Raw genomic sequence first — 13,386 nt, forward strand, 5'->3', positions numbered from 1 at the left:
ATGTACAAATACAGCAGGGGCCTCCCCAAATTCATTATGCAATTAGCATAATAAGGAAGAGGGACCCCTTACTGTACCCCTGCACAGAGAATGCCCCTGACAAATACATCTCACTGCTCTCAAAGATAAGGTTTTTTCTCTCACTCCAGAGGTCCAAGGCAGGAGTGCCACCCACCCACCCAGCTGTGCCATGGGAACACCCCAGCACAGCCCCAGCAGTGCCCACTCCTCCCTGGCACACACCAAGGGAAAAAGGCAACTGGGCAGGCAGGACAGTCCATTAGGGAGCAATAAATCTGTGATCTAAAGCAATTAAAATGGATTGTCCCTTTTCTCTTTGCATCCTCCCTGCAGCCCGACCTCTCTCTCCCCCTTCTCAAGCACTGCTCTGACACTACATTTCATTATGCAACAGTTGTGCTCAGCATTTTTAAAGGCTAAAAAATTGGCAAAGGGGATGATGAAGCATTTCCAAGTTCCCAGGGTAGTCACCTCCACGTGCTTTTACAGTAACATGAGCCATGATAATCAGGAAACACTTCATTTTCCACAGACCCTGCTTTGGAATATCCCTGAGCACACCAATGGTGTCAGTAGTTACACGTGAATCTGGTCCACAACTAGAAAGCACTTTCTAATTCTCTAAAAATCTACAGAAAATGCTGCATGGTTTATAAATGGGGCATATGCATAATGCTGTGCAAGGCTAATCAGCCCTGAGACAACAGCTTCTAAATATCATTATGGAGAAGACAAGAATGATGTTTAACTGCTGCTTCTGTCAGAGAGATTCTCCTTTCAAGTCACTCAGGATATCGAGCAAGAGTATTTTCTTCCAGTAATCATGGTCTGCACAAACTCACATCCTCAGCTTGTGAAAAGCAACAGCATCTCCTACCACTGATCTATTTGCTCCCTGGAAGTAGCACAAGTTATTTAAAACATGGTCACCCTACCATGTAATTTTACCCACGTCTGTGTACAGGCTGCAGCCAAAAAAACACATTGATTTTGGTACAGAGAAATCCACAGAGGACCTGGAATACAGCAAGTCAGCACTGCTGGAAATTAAAATAGAGAAAGGGAAAAAGCAAAAGCACAGTGGCTGCTGTTGTATCAACAAGCAAGTTGATATTTAATTCTTCTCACTGATGTCTTGGGGGGAGAAAAAAATCTCTGCTATAATACCATGAGAGACCCTAAGTGTGATGGAAGCTGTGCCTTTGGCTCACTCCTTGCAGGGCTGGGGGACTCCTGTCCCAGGGCAGAGCAGCAGGTGATGCAGAAAATACCTCCCTGGGCACCCTCTTTGAGGGATGAGCAGCAAACCTGCAGAATAAGGAGCAGAGAGAGGAGGGCAGTGGGAGTACCTGGCCAGGTACAGGCAGGGAGAGCAGCTCAGCTGCCCTCTGCTGACTGCCTGGTTTGCTGAACACTCTGCTGAGCCCTGCACAGCCAAACTGCGATGGAACCTGCGAGGATTGGCGTGAATCCACCTCCACACTGATGTCTGCATGCCACCTGTGCCCACACGGGCCTCCCTGCCTGCACTGGGGCTCTCTCATGGGCCATCCTGCCCGCACTGGGGCTCTCTCATGGACCTCCCTGCCCGCACTGGGGTTCTTTCATGGACCTCCCTGCCCAGAGAGGGGATCTCTCATGGACCTCCCTGCTCACACTGGGGTTCTCTCATGGACCTCCCTGCTCACACTGGGGCTCTCTCATGGACCTCCCTGCTCACACTGGGGTTCTCTCATGGACCTCCCTGCTCACACTGGGGCTCTCTCATGGACCTCCCTGCCCAGAGAGGGGCTCTTTCATGGACCTCCCTGTCCAGAGAGGGGATCTCTCATGGACCTCCCTGCTCACACTGGGGTTCTCTCATGGACCTCCCTGCCCGCACTGGGGCTCTCTCATGGACCTCCCTGCTCACACTGGGGCTCTCTCATGGACCTCCCTGCTCACACTGGGGTTCTCTCATGGACCTCCCTGCTCACACTGGGGCTCTCTCATGGACCTCCCTGCCCACACTGGGGCTCTCTCATGGACCTCCCTGCCCAGAGAGGGGATCTCTCATGGATCTCCCTGCCCAGACTGGGGTGGTCTCATGGATCTCCCTGCCCGAACTGGGGCCCTCTTATGGACCTCCCTGCCCAGAGAGGGGCCCTCTTATGGACCTCCCTGCCCAGAGAGGGGCTCTCTCATGGATCTCCCTGCGCATACAGGGGCTCTCTCATGGACCTCCCTGTTCATACTGGGGCTCTCTCATGGACCTCCCTGCCTGGACTGGGGTTCTCTCATGGACCTCCCTGCTCACACTGGGGCTCTCTCATGGACCTCCCTGCCCGCACTGGGGCTCTCTCACGGACCTCCCTGCCTGGACTGGGGTTCTCTCATGGACCTCCCTGCTCACACTGGCGTTCTCTCATGGACCTCCCTGCTCACACTGGGGCTCTCTCATGGACCAACCTTCCCAGCCTGGGGCTCTCTCATGGATCTCCTTGCCCACAGAGGGGCTCTCTCATGGACCTCCCTGCCCACACTGGGGCTCTCTCCTGGTCCTCCCTGCCCAGTGTGGCCCAGGGTGATGCTCCGGTCGCTGCGGCAGGGCCGTGCATTCCCTGCTGCAATGGGCTGCTCCAGCTAATTAACTCCAGAAAGACACCCAGGACTCCAGCCAGGATTTCTGCTGCATCCTGCCCTGTGCATACACTGCCTCGTGCAGTGCCCAGCTCGGCTGTCCCTCCCTGCTATGCTGAGGTGCTTCTCAGCCCTGGCACCAATGGGGCGACTCGGGCTCGCTCCCATCTGCCAATTCAAAGCAGGGGCTGCTTCAGTAACCCCAAAAATCAACAATCCTCATCAACGCCACCCATGGCCAAGGCGGTGCCAAACCACAGATACTACGTGGCCTGCACCTGGTGGCACCTGTGTTGGGTGAGTTTTATGCCATGGTAAAAGCATCACACAGGCAAACGACTGGAATTCTGAGAATGAAAGGAGACCACGCCATCGCTTCCCAACTCGGATCAGTTCTCCTGCCTCTCATGACGTCTTCTATCGCTCAGGTCTGGTTAAATACACATGACCCATTTAACTTCTAACTTTTTTATTGCTATGAAAGACACCACTGCTAATCCCTCTATAAAAAAATGACCAAGTGCTTTGAGAGAGAATGAGGAAAGGCGGGATTGAAGTTCTAAGCCCCTTATTGCGTTTATCACCCCGGGCTGCTCTGCCATCCCCGCTCTGCTCTGGACTCGCGTCCATTTTACCCGAGCTTTGAAAGCCAATGGGAGCATCCCCTCCTTCAGCACCTTAACCACTTGCCCTCCCAATAAAACGCCGCCGTGTAGCTTTAACCCAGAGCTTCGCCGAAATTCCCAGTGCATCGGCATCACCCGCTCTGCGGCTGCTCCGGCGCTCCCGTAGCGCAACTGGAACAGCGGAGCGCTCGGGGACGGCGTGCACGAATCTGTTACTGATGGATCCACGCGCAGAGGAGCCGGAGCAGTGACTGTGGGTTCTCAAAAAGGCGCATTCCCGCTGCCCCTCGGCTGTGCGAGCATCCCTGCATCTCTCCCCGCGCCCCCGCCCGCCCCCGCCAGGAGCCAGCCCGGCCCCCGGCTCCTCCTCCCCGCTCCCGCCCGGCTGGGGGACGCCCGCCGGTCCCGCTCAACAAGTTCCCCTCGGCGGGGACCCGGCCGAGGGGACCCCGGCCCGGCGAGCCCCGCCGCAGCCCATGAGGGCAGCGGGGAGCGCGGCGGCGGCGCGGCGGCTGCTCCGCGGCAGATGCGCCGAGGAGGCTCTGACGCCCAGCTCGCCCCGGCGGCGGGAGGGAGATGCTCGCCCAGACCGCCGCTGCTGCCTGAGGAAGCATAAGGTAAGGCTCGCTCGGTTCCCAGACCCGCAAAATTCCCCCGCTCCCCTGGCTTTTCCATTGGGAAACTTCGCAGGGCTGAGGATGGAAAGGCTGGGCTCTGAGCGCCAGCGTTATGCAATAGCGTATCTGCCTGCCTGGGAACAGCTCCTGCATCCAATAACTTTCGTGACAGATAAGGGGAGAATATCCCGATGTAGAAAAATACCAGCCTTTCTTCTCCTGCTCCCTTCCCGGCGCTGCCTGGGAGGCGAGAGGTGTAGCGGGAGGATTTTCGGAGCATGCACGAAGTGCTGGAGCTTTTCACATGGCTGATGGCGAGGAACTACCGCTGCTTATTAACTTCAGCCGTCCTAATGAAGTGTCCGCGCAGCGCGGCGATGGAGCAGCATCGGGCGCGTTCATCCCTTAACTCGCAGCACAGCGCTTCATTCAAAGCCAAAGCAACCCCAAAATCCTCCCCGGGGGCTGAAGCCGCTGCTATTCAGTGAAGTGTGATTATCGAGACGCAGATTCTCACGATTTAACACACCCGAGCACCTCATCACCATCACCAGAAACTGGGGATGCCGCGAAAATGCCGTGGGAAAACGGGACAAAAGGTAGCAGGGCTCCATCCCCGAAGTCCCAGTCCTTGCATCCTGCCAGGCATGCCAAGCTTCCCACTCTGCATTTCCATCTTGCCCCCCTCCCGGCTAATGAGAATCCTCTCCCGTGACCTCCACGCCCGCACTTCATGCCATGTTTACGGGAGTTACGGCAGGGAGGGGATGGATGCGGGACTGCGGCTCGCTGGGGGAGGCGGGGGGCGGCCAGCCCGCAGAAATAGGGACAGCTTCCATATATACTGAATATATTCCCTGAATATATATTCCCTGAATATATATCTTCCCTGAATACATTCCCTGCTTATGTCACCGTCTCCAGAGGGCTCTGTCCCAAAGGAGCTGTGCCCCCCTCTCCGCCACGACTCCGAATAGGGAATGGAGCGGCTCTGTTTGACCTTGTGTGTCTGAGCAGCCAAAATCCTGCTCCGGGGAAAATTTAACTCGTTAGGCTCTATAATCTTGAAGTTTGGGAAGACCTTTCCAGCCTCTGAGGTTCATTTTTTTTTCCCTGCTGGCAAGTGGTAACAAAAGGGAAAGCAGTAACAGGTCACGTCTGATACAACCCGGGGATTTATTCCCTTCTGTTCCACCGTGCTCACCGTTCTATTACAGTGCTGTGGGGATGCTGCATGTACCAAGGCTAAGATCAGGCTGCTGGATGGAAAAACTACTGGCTAAAAATGAAGAAAGAAAGGAATTCAAATCAGCACATAACATGCAGCTGTCCTAGCCATGTAGTAATGTAGAATTTCAAGAGGGCAGACCTGTGGTAGGAATAGGCAAGCAGGGAGAGTAACATATTCCCTTACTCCTGGTGTGGTGCCTCTCAGTGTTCTGTGAGCCTGCGCTGTCTCCACTACAATAATCTGTTCTCTTCGAGTACAAAGAACAGTTCTAAGTTAAAAGCTGCATTTTCTTCTGGCATTAGAAATTCAGGTAAAAATAGCTCAGTGCTCAGATATTACTGATGTATCACCTGGAGGTTGATATTCTGCTATACAGTTATGGCATATGGTCCCTGATTCCAGGAGAAATCCATAATGTAAATTGCTGATCCAAAGGCTCCAAAGATGGAATTGTTCTAATTCTGACAGTTCTAAAATAAAATTCCTGCCCCAGAGTTTGAGGTGCTGTTGCATTGAAAGCATCCTGCCTGCACGCAGTGGGGAAGGCTGATACTAAAGCAGGTTTTTGGGAAGGATGTCACGATGCCCTTGATGAAAACTGTGTGTTCTTTAGGGCTCCATCATTATTAACGATGTGTGTTTTAAACCAGATGCTCAAGGTAATTCTAATCTTGAATCTTGGATGGCCTTTCCCTCAGATTGACACATAAAAAGCAGCTGGGCAAGAGCACCACAAGAGAAAGTGTTGGTTACTTATCAAGGGGGCCAGCACTTAATATTACATGCACCCTTCTACCAATTAAGCTCAGTGTTTTCTTCCCACTTAATTATTGCACTGACAGAAGCATTTTTGCATGAGAGGTACAGATATATAATATCATATATTATAATGTCATATATAAAATTAAGTCAGAGGGGACGAAAAGAGTAGCAAAGTTCAGTGGAGATGAACATAGAGAAGGAGAATGTGGTGAAGGAGCCCAAGAGCTGCCAAATGCCCTTCCTGACGTGCCCCACCAGTGCCCAAACACCACAGGTCACCACAGAGCACTGTTGGTTACCTGGAGATCCAAACTCGACCGCAGATGGTGCAAAGGACAAGGAACTCTCACCACTCCTGTTTTGTTCTGGAGAATTTAAAAGCAGACTTGGCCATGCCAGTTCTCTGCCATGAGTGATGGGGTGGTGAAAGCCAGGGAGGCCTGTGAGCCTGCCAAAAATCCGGGCTAAAACCAAAGGATACCTCCCCAAAGCTCTTGAGATGTGATGTCTGCAGACCATTCTGACCACAGCACAGGGAGAACTGAGCATGTCCAGCCCCACAGTTCATGGCCCACTTGAGGAGATCACAGTAAATCCAGAACATCTCAGAACATAAAACATGGTTATCTGAACTAGCTATTAATAAAAAGGTCTTAAATTCTGCTTTCTGACAGCAACGATTTAAAGAATTGCTGACAATTTGTGTGAGATATTAAAAAAACATGTAAGCAACAAATCTAGTTTTTGGCCCCTACCCTCTTTGTATTTTTACTAATCAGTCTGCAAATTGAATAGGCTTTATGGAAATGAGTCCATGAGCATATTTCATGGACAAAAATAATCCCAGAGTGGTAAATTCAGTGGGAGTTCCACCCTCAGCCTTCTGAAAATCAGTGCTTGCTTAGAAAATGCTGCATAACCTGCGAGCACCCACAGGTACAACTCCTGAGGTACTGACAATTTCAAATTGTTACTGACCACACAGAATGCACCCAGAGCTTTCTCTTACTGTGGGGGCACATCCCCACTTGGAAGGCTATTTATTACAATTTTACTCCATGCAGGCAGAAGACTCATCCCTTAATACTCCTGACAACCTTCACCTTGTTCATGAACATGCCCAGCCCCGTGTTGGGGTGGTCAGAGCCTTAAAACTGCTCTCCAGTTCCACACCCAAGCACAGGTCTCACAGGCAAAGAGAGTTGGGTGTAAAAATAACAATTCAGTGATCAGACAGCAACTCTTGGTGTCCTGTTTGCCTGATGAAAATCCAGTAGTTGTTTGTCCAGTTAAATCCACAGGGTTTGATGCAGAGTGTCAAGAGGAAGGGCCGTTTTCACAGTGTGAATTAAACAGAGCTGGATTTCAGAGCTGGAGGCCTCCAAGTCCTGCTCTGTTTGGGTGCAGATCTGAACTTCTAAATACCATCACAGGAGATTTGGGTCCTGGCAGGAGGTGCTGGAGCTGCACCACATTCCCCATTCCCCAAGCTCTGCACATCCCTCATACCTGGGCTCAGACTCAGCCCATGCCAAGAACAGTGAGTTAAACATCTCACAAACCCCCAACCTCCCCTCCTGCTTGTGACATCCACGGGGAAGAGAAGCAAATGGTGTTATTTTTGCCTGCCCATGATTGCTGCAGGATGCCTATAAATGAAGCCCACACAGTTACCAAATTAAACCAGTTTAAAAACAAAAGCAAGGGAAGCTCATTCCATCTGGTCTGAGTGAGCAGGAATTGTCACAAGATGAAAAAAAAAAAGAGGGTTTATTTGCTTTTTTGCTCTTCCCCACATTCTCCCTGCTCATTTTACACCTTCCCTTCCTCACCCTTTCCATTTGATTCTCCCAATGCTCGTGCCAAGGCTGTGATCCTTTTGCTTGGAATGTTTTGGTGAGGTCCAAGTTTATAAAGCCCAGCCATGGTGTAAATGACTTCTAAAAGCTCCAGCAGGGGCTCTCTGATGCTCAGCACAACCCCACTTAAGCAGGTGTGTAAACTCAGGGCTGTATTTTCAAGTGAGGAACATGAAAAATAGTTTGGGTTTGATTAGTTGCTTCCTGGGAGAAGGAAGAAGAGAGAATTCAGTAAAATTTGTGTATTTATCTACAACGAGCCCAGTGTCTCCTTCAAACCAGTAGTGATTGGGTTGTTCATGCCCATTTTGTTATTATAGTCATTATTCTCTCCTGGAAATGCAGACAGAAATGCATGAGGAGATATCCACGGGTAAAGAAATTTAACTTGTGGATCAGTTGAACAGAGTTTTGTGTATCGAGGCCATCGGCAAATAAAACACAGCGATATCTCTGAGGAGCTGACAGAGAGACAGATAAAACATCCCACTGCAGGAGAGAGTAATTCAGCAGAAATTATGCTTCAACTGCCTGGTAACACTGATAACACTGATCCCTTCTCTAGACTCAGCCTAAATTGCTGAATTCCAGAGGAACTGGTGTCTTTTAGGCAGTCCTAGTTGAGCAAGTTGGGGAGAATAATGTGTTCCATTCTTGCATCCACACCTCGTGATAAAAACACACCCAAAGCCACAGCAAAGGTGATGCAAATGATCTGTCTGGGTCTGGTGCCTTCCCCAGACCGTTCTGGAGTGTTACCAGCCAGTTCTCATTAATGACAGGGGAGTTCTCAGTCCTGCAGCTTCACACAGGCAGAGTATGGACTGAGACAAAAATATTCCTCAGAGGGTCTTCAATTATTACTTTCCTACACTTCCTAATCATCCACATCACCAATAAACCATCCTAAAATCCAGAATAACAGGATAGTTTGGGTTAGAAGGGCTCTCCAAGACCACCTGGTTCCAGTGCCCTGCCACGGGCAGGGACACCACGTTTATTTAAAGATCTTATTCCATGTTGCCCCAAGTCCACAAAACGTGGGAGCAACGTGTCCAACATCTCCCCACCACCTCTGCCCACCCTCGCTGCCTCCCTGGGGGTTCATTCTCCACACATGGAACCCCATCCATGTTCCCTGGGACCTGGAAGGAGCTGCCCGTCAGCCCCGAGCCTTCTCTTGATGTCCCCAGGTTAGATGAGAACCTGAGACTCTGGCAGTGAACATTTGGGGCACTCACACCCATGTTCATATTCAAGAAAACTTCCCCTCACATTGGCTCTCCCTTCCCATCATTTCAGAAGCATCTTAGGAGCAGTTTTAGGAAGATTTGCAGCATTAGGGACCATCATTCCCTTGCTGCACAGCAACCAAAGCAGTTTTTTGCTCTACTAAATCACTCTTTTTGGGTAACTAAGCTCATTTTTGTACAAGCCTTTGCTGTAGCAGAAGTCAGACTGACCTGTGCACTACCCCCAACATCTGCACTCTCACATCCAGATGTGCAGGGAGATTCCCAATTCCAGCAGAGCCAGAACTCTCTCGAAACCAGAACCTTCACGAATGTGCTCCTCAGGAAGGTGAGAAATGACACAGCCTTTATTTCCTGGTGACTGCTGACAGCACTGGAGTGCAAACACACATCTCCTTGATACTATTCCCTAATTAACATCCTGCTAATGATGTCAGGTTTTAGACCTAAATTATGCAGCTGAGTTGTTCAACAGCACTTCCCACCCTCCCAGGCTTGTCTGCCTGTAACCCTAATCCAAGCAGAAGGAGCTGACAAGGCTCTGCTGCTTTATAACCACTGACCCCAGAAAGTCATTGCTGTAGGAAGCTCCAGCACAGGCCACACAACAGCCCTGCCATGGGATGAGATTCCCTGCATTCCCAGGGGAGTGACCTGTGTTGTGCTGCTGTGGTGCCTCTCTGTTAACCTGCATGGCAAAATAAAGGATGCAGGACTGACAAGTGGGACCTGCAGCTCCTCGTTCCCCTCTACCCAACACTGGGAAAACTATGGTGAGGGAAGGAAACCAGCTGCTGTTGCTGTGGGTGCTCACAGGCCATCCCTGGGAGTGTCCCAGGTCAGGTTGGACAGGGCTTGGAGCACCCTGGGCTGGTGGGAGGTGTCACTGCCCATGGCAGGGGGTGGGATGGGATGAGCTCTGAGGTTCCTTCCCACCCAAACCATTCCAGGATTCCATGTGCTGGTTTATATTAAATTTTGGGAAGGAATTCCTGGCTGGGAGGGTGGGCAGGCCCTGGCACAGGTGCCCAGAGAAGCTGTGGCTGCCCCATCCCTGGAAGTGTCCCAGGTCAGGTTGGACAGGGCTTGGAGCACCCTGGGCTGGTGGGAGGTGTCCCTGCCCATGGCAGGGGTGGCACTGGATGGGCTTTAAGGTCCCTCCCAATCCAACCCATCCTGTGGTTCTGTTCTCAGTCTCCAGCACACAGATCCCTCTCCCCAGAGCTCCAACAGTGTTAAGACCTGTTGGTCAAAGCTGAAGAGCAGAACTGCTCTTTTCTCCTGTCATGTGGCTGTTCTTTTTCCCTTAAACACCCACAAACCCCATCGAGGTTGACTAAGAACAATTAAACCTGAGTTTCCCCCAGTAATGCAGATAAGGAACTGTCGTTAAGCTCTTGTTTTTAACAACTTGCCCTTTCAATTATTTAACAGAAAGCCCCATAAAAATGAAAAAAGCCTCCCAGTGAAGGTAGTGTGGCTTTTGCACTCCTGGAAGGCAGCACAGCCTGAGCAGAACCGTGGGTGACTCTCCCATCCTTCTCCTGGGAGCACCAGCTGGAAAGCACACAAGGAGCTGCCCAGATTTCCATGGCCAAATAATTCTAATAAACCTTTACTCCTGTTCTTCTCACAGCCATAAGCTGCAGAGCACAGAAAGAAAAAATTAGCATAATTCTTGTAAGAGTTCTGTTATTTTTTCCAGCACACTAAATCCCAGCCAATGTTTGACATTAGAACACTATGAATTCACAGGGAGTATCTTTTGACATTGCATTTGTTCCAGTAGGAAGTTAATAGTTATTAACTCCCCCCATAAGTCCACACTGTTCTTAATGCAAGTGCAAATCTCCTGTTAATGGTACTATTCGTTGCAAAATCCTAAATAACCCTTATTTTCCACGATTTTATCACGTGGAATGGATCCCTTTTAATTTTATGCACAATATAGGAAGCAACAAAACCCTAAGTATTATTAAAATTTGTGTTCAGAAAGCACAGCAGAGATGTCAAAATTAAAGCAAATTGCATAGCCCAGCTGCATTCAGCTGGTTTGGCTTGTAAGGAAATTCTGAAGTAGTTTACCCTCCAATAGATTCCTGTTTTATGGAAAATTCTCCGGGCTTATTAAATCGTACATTTTATTTGTTGCCATTTAGGTCTAAAGCCGAAGCTCACAAGAGCATTTAAAGGCATTTATTGGGGATCTCAGCCATTAGCTGGGAGATGATTTTATGCATCATTCTTACAGAGCTGCCAGTGGATGGGAGGGGAGAAGAGACAAATCCAATGCCACATGATGCTGTTTATTCCAAAGGAAACCCTTGCCAGGCACTGCCAAATGCAGCACTGAGAAGGACTCCGGTGGTGAGCAATAAATAAGGAGGTTCAAGAGAGAGCAAATTCAAGTTTGGTGCCTCAGGGTTTGAGAAGGGAGTTACAAAAATGCTACTTTGACATTTAGCAGCACTGCAAACTCTCTGTTATTCCACATGAGAGGCTCTGTGATGGAACGAGGACAGGCTGGGCCAGCACAGCAGGTTCCTCAAACAGGCACCAGGACCCCACAACACCTGGGCACACCTGGGCACACCTGGGCACAACTGGGCACAACTGGGCACAACTGGGCACACCTGGGCACACCTGGGCACAACTGGGCACACCTGAATTTACCTGCAAATCATCATTTATCCTCAATCCTTACCCATAAAAATTGGTATCACAGGCAGGCAAAAGCTCCTGCAAACAGCTAATGATTAATTGCTGACTAAGATAATTCACATTTTCCAGCATTTTTACCTTGTTTACTGGACGTTCCTTGCTAATGATTTAAATGTAATTTTTAAGTTTGTATTGTAACAGTTTTTCTTTTATGAAAATGAAAAGATTCCTAATTTAATGAAGTCAAAATGGGGATATTTAGAATTAACACACTATCCTGTATTTCTTTACATGAAGTAAATCCAAATTTCTTTCAAATCTTCAACAACAGAATTGTCTGACATTCTATGTATACACTAACAAGGCTTAGAGATATCAAATAATTTTTGAAAAATAAGACTTTTCTGATAGTATGAAGGCATATAAAAATGCCATCTGAGGCAGCAGGGATTTCTCAGGAGCAGACACAGCCTGGATATGTTCGGGAGCCTAAAGAGAGTGCAAACCTCTCCCTTCACGTGGAAAAGGCCAATTATTTGCAAGCCTTTGCATTATTTGAAGCTGTTACAGACACCCACAAATCCTGTCCTTGCAAAGGTGTTTTCAGCTCCATCTCCAAAGCCTTCATGTGGTCTGGGAATCCCAGGACTGGAATCTGTGCCTTCCATCTGGAAAGTTCAGGTCTGCTCTGTGTCACATTCCGAGGCTTCTTCTGGAGCCTCCAAGTGACAGAAATCCCATGGAAATCCTAAAGGGAGCTCCAGATCTCCTCTCCCTTCATTAACCATCACTCTGGGAATTCCACACTGTAATTCCCTTCCCAGGGCAGTGACTTTGCAGGGGTTTGGATGCAGAGTGGATGTCCAGCCAAGATTTGTACCTGGAACAAGGCTGTTGGTTTCCAATAATCCCCCTCAATATTTTCTATTCCTTTGAGGCTTTTCTGTGCATCACTTTTTAATTATTATGATTTAATAATTTACTTCCATATTTCCTTTAGGGTAATCAGCCAGAAGTTTATAAACAAATCAAAGCTAAAACCTGACAAACTAAGCTGTGTGGATAACTTATTTAGTTTCAGGGTTTGTTTGGGGTTACTGCAGACAAAAAGCTGAAATTTATTATCTGTATGTAATTGGCACCTGCAACTAAAATTCAAACTCAAAGCCTGACAGAGAAAGCCATAAATTCTGTGCTCAGAAAAGTAAGAAATTCCAGCTCAGGATCACAGAGGAGTCAAAAATCCTGCAGAGAAAATGCTTTAAATAACCCCAAATTGGAGGCATCACCTGGTCCAGCCCCAAACTGAAACCAAACAGGAGGTATACATATATATATATATATATATTTTATATATCAACCCTTCTCTGTGAGGTGTTTAACTCCCAATCCACTCTTTGCTCAGCATACATATATATATATATATATTTCTTTTTTTTATATCAACCCTTCTCTGTGAGGTGTTTAACTCCCAATCCACTCTTTGCTCAGCATACATACATATATATATATATATTTTTTTTTTTTTTTATATATCACCCTTCTCTGTGAGGTGTTTAACTCTCAATCCACTCTTTGCTCAGCATACATATATATATATATATATATATATATATATATATATTATATATCAACCCTTCTCTGTGAGGTGTTTAACTCTCAATCCACTCTTTGCTCAGCATACATATATATATATATATATTATATATCAACCCTTCTCTGTGAGGTGTTTAACTC

General features: G+C 48.5%; 2 protein-coding genes across 3 annotated transcripts in view; one reads left to right on the top strand and one right to left on the bottom strand.

Moving 5' to 3' along the window:
• The window catches only part of DOCK1 (dedicator of cytokinesis 1), a 359,613-nt gene that overhangs the window by 193,854 nt on the left and 152,373 nt on the right, over nt 1-13,386 (bottom strand). The window lies entirely within an intron of this gene.
• INSYN2A (inhibitory synaptic factor 2A) overlaps nt 3,661-13,386 on the top strand; it is a 50,236-nt gene continuing 40,510 nt past the window's right edge. Inside the window, exon 1 of the mRNA XM_071564198.1 lies at nt 3,661-3,883. The gene's annotated coding sequence lies outside the window, so the exon portion shown is untranslated. The remainder of the gene's footprint in view (nt 3,884-13,386) is intronic.

Source organism: Pithys albifrons, chromosome 9, assembly GCF_047495875.1.
Source record: "Pithys albifrons albifrons isolate INPA30051 chromosome 9, PitAlb_v1, whole genome shotgun sequence".
NCBI lineage: Eukaryota > Metazoa > Chordata > Aves > Passeriformes > Thamnophilidae > Pithys > Pithys albifrons.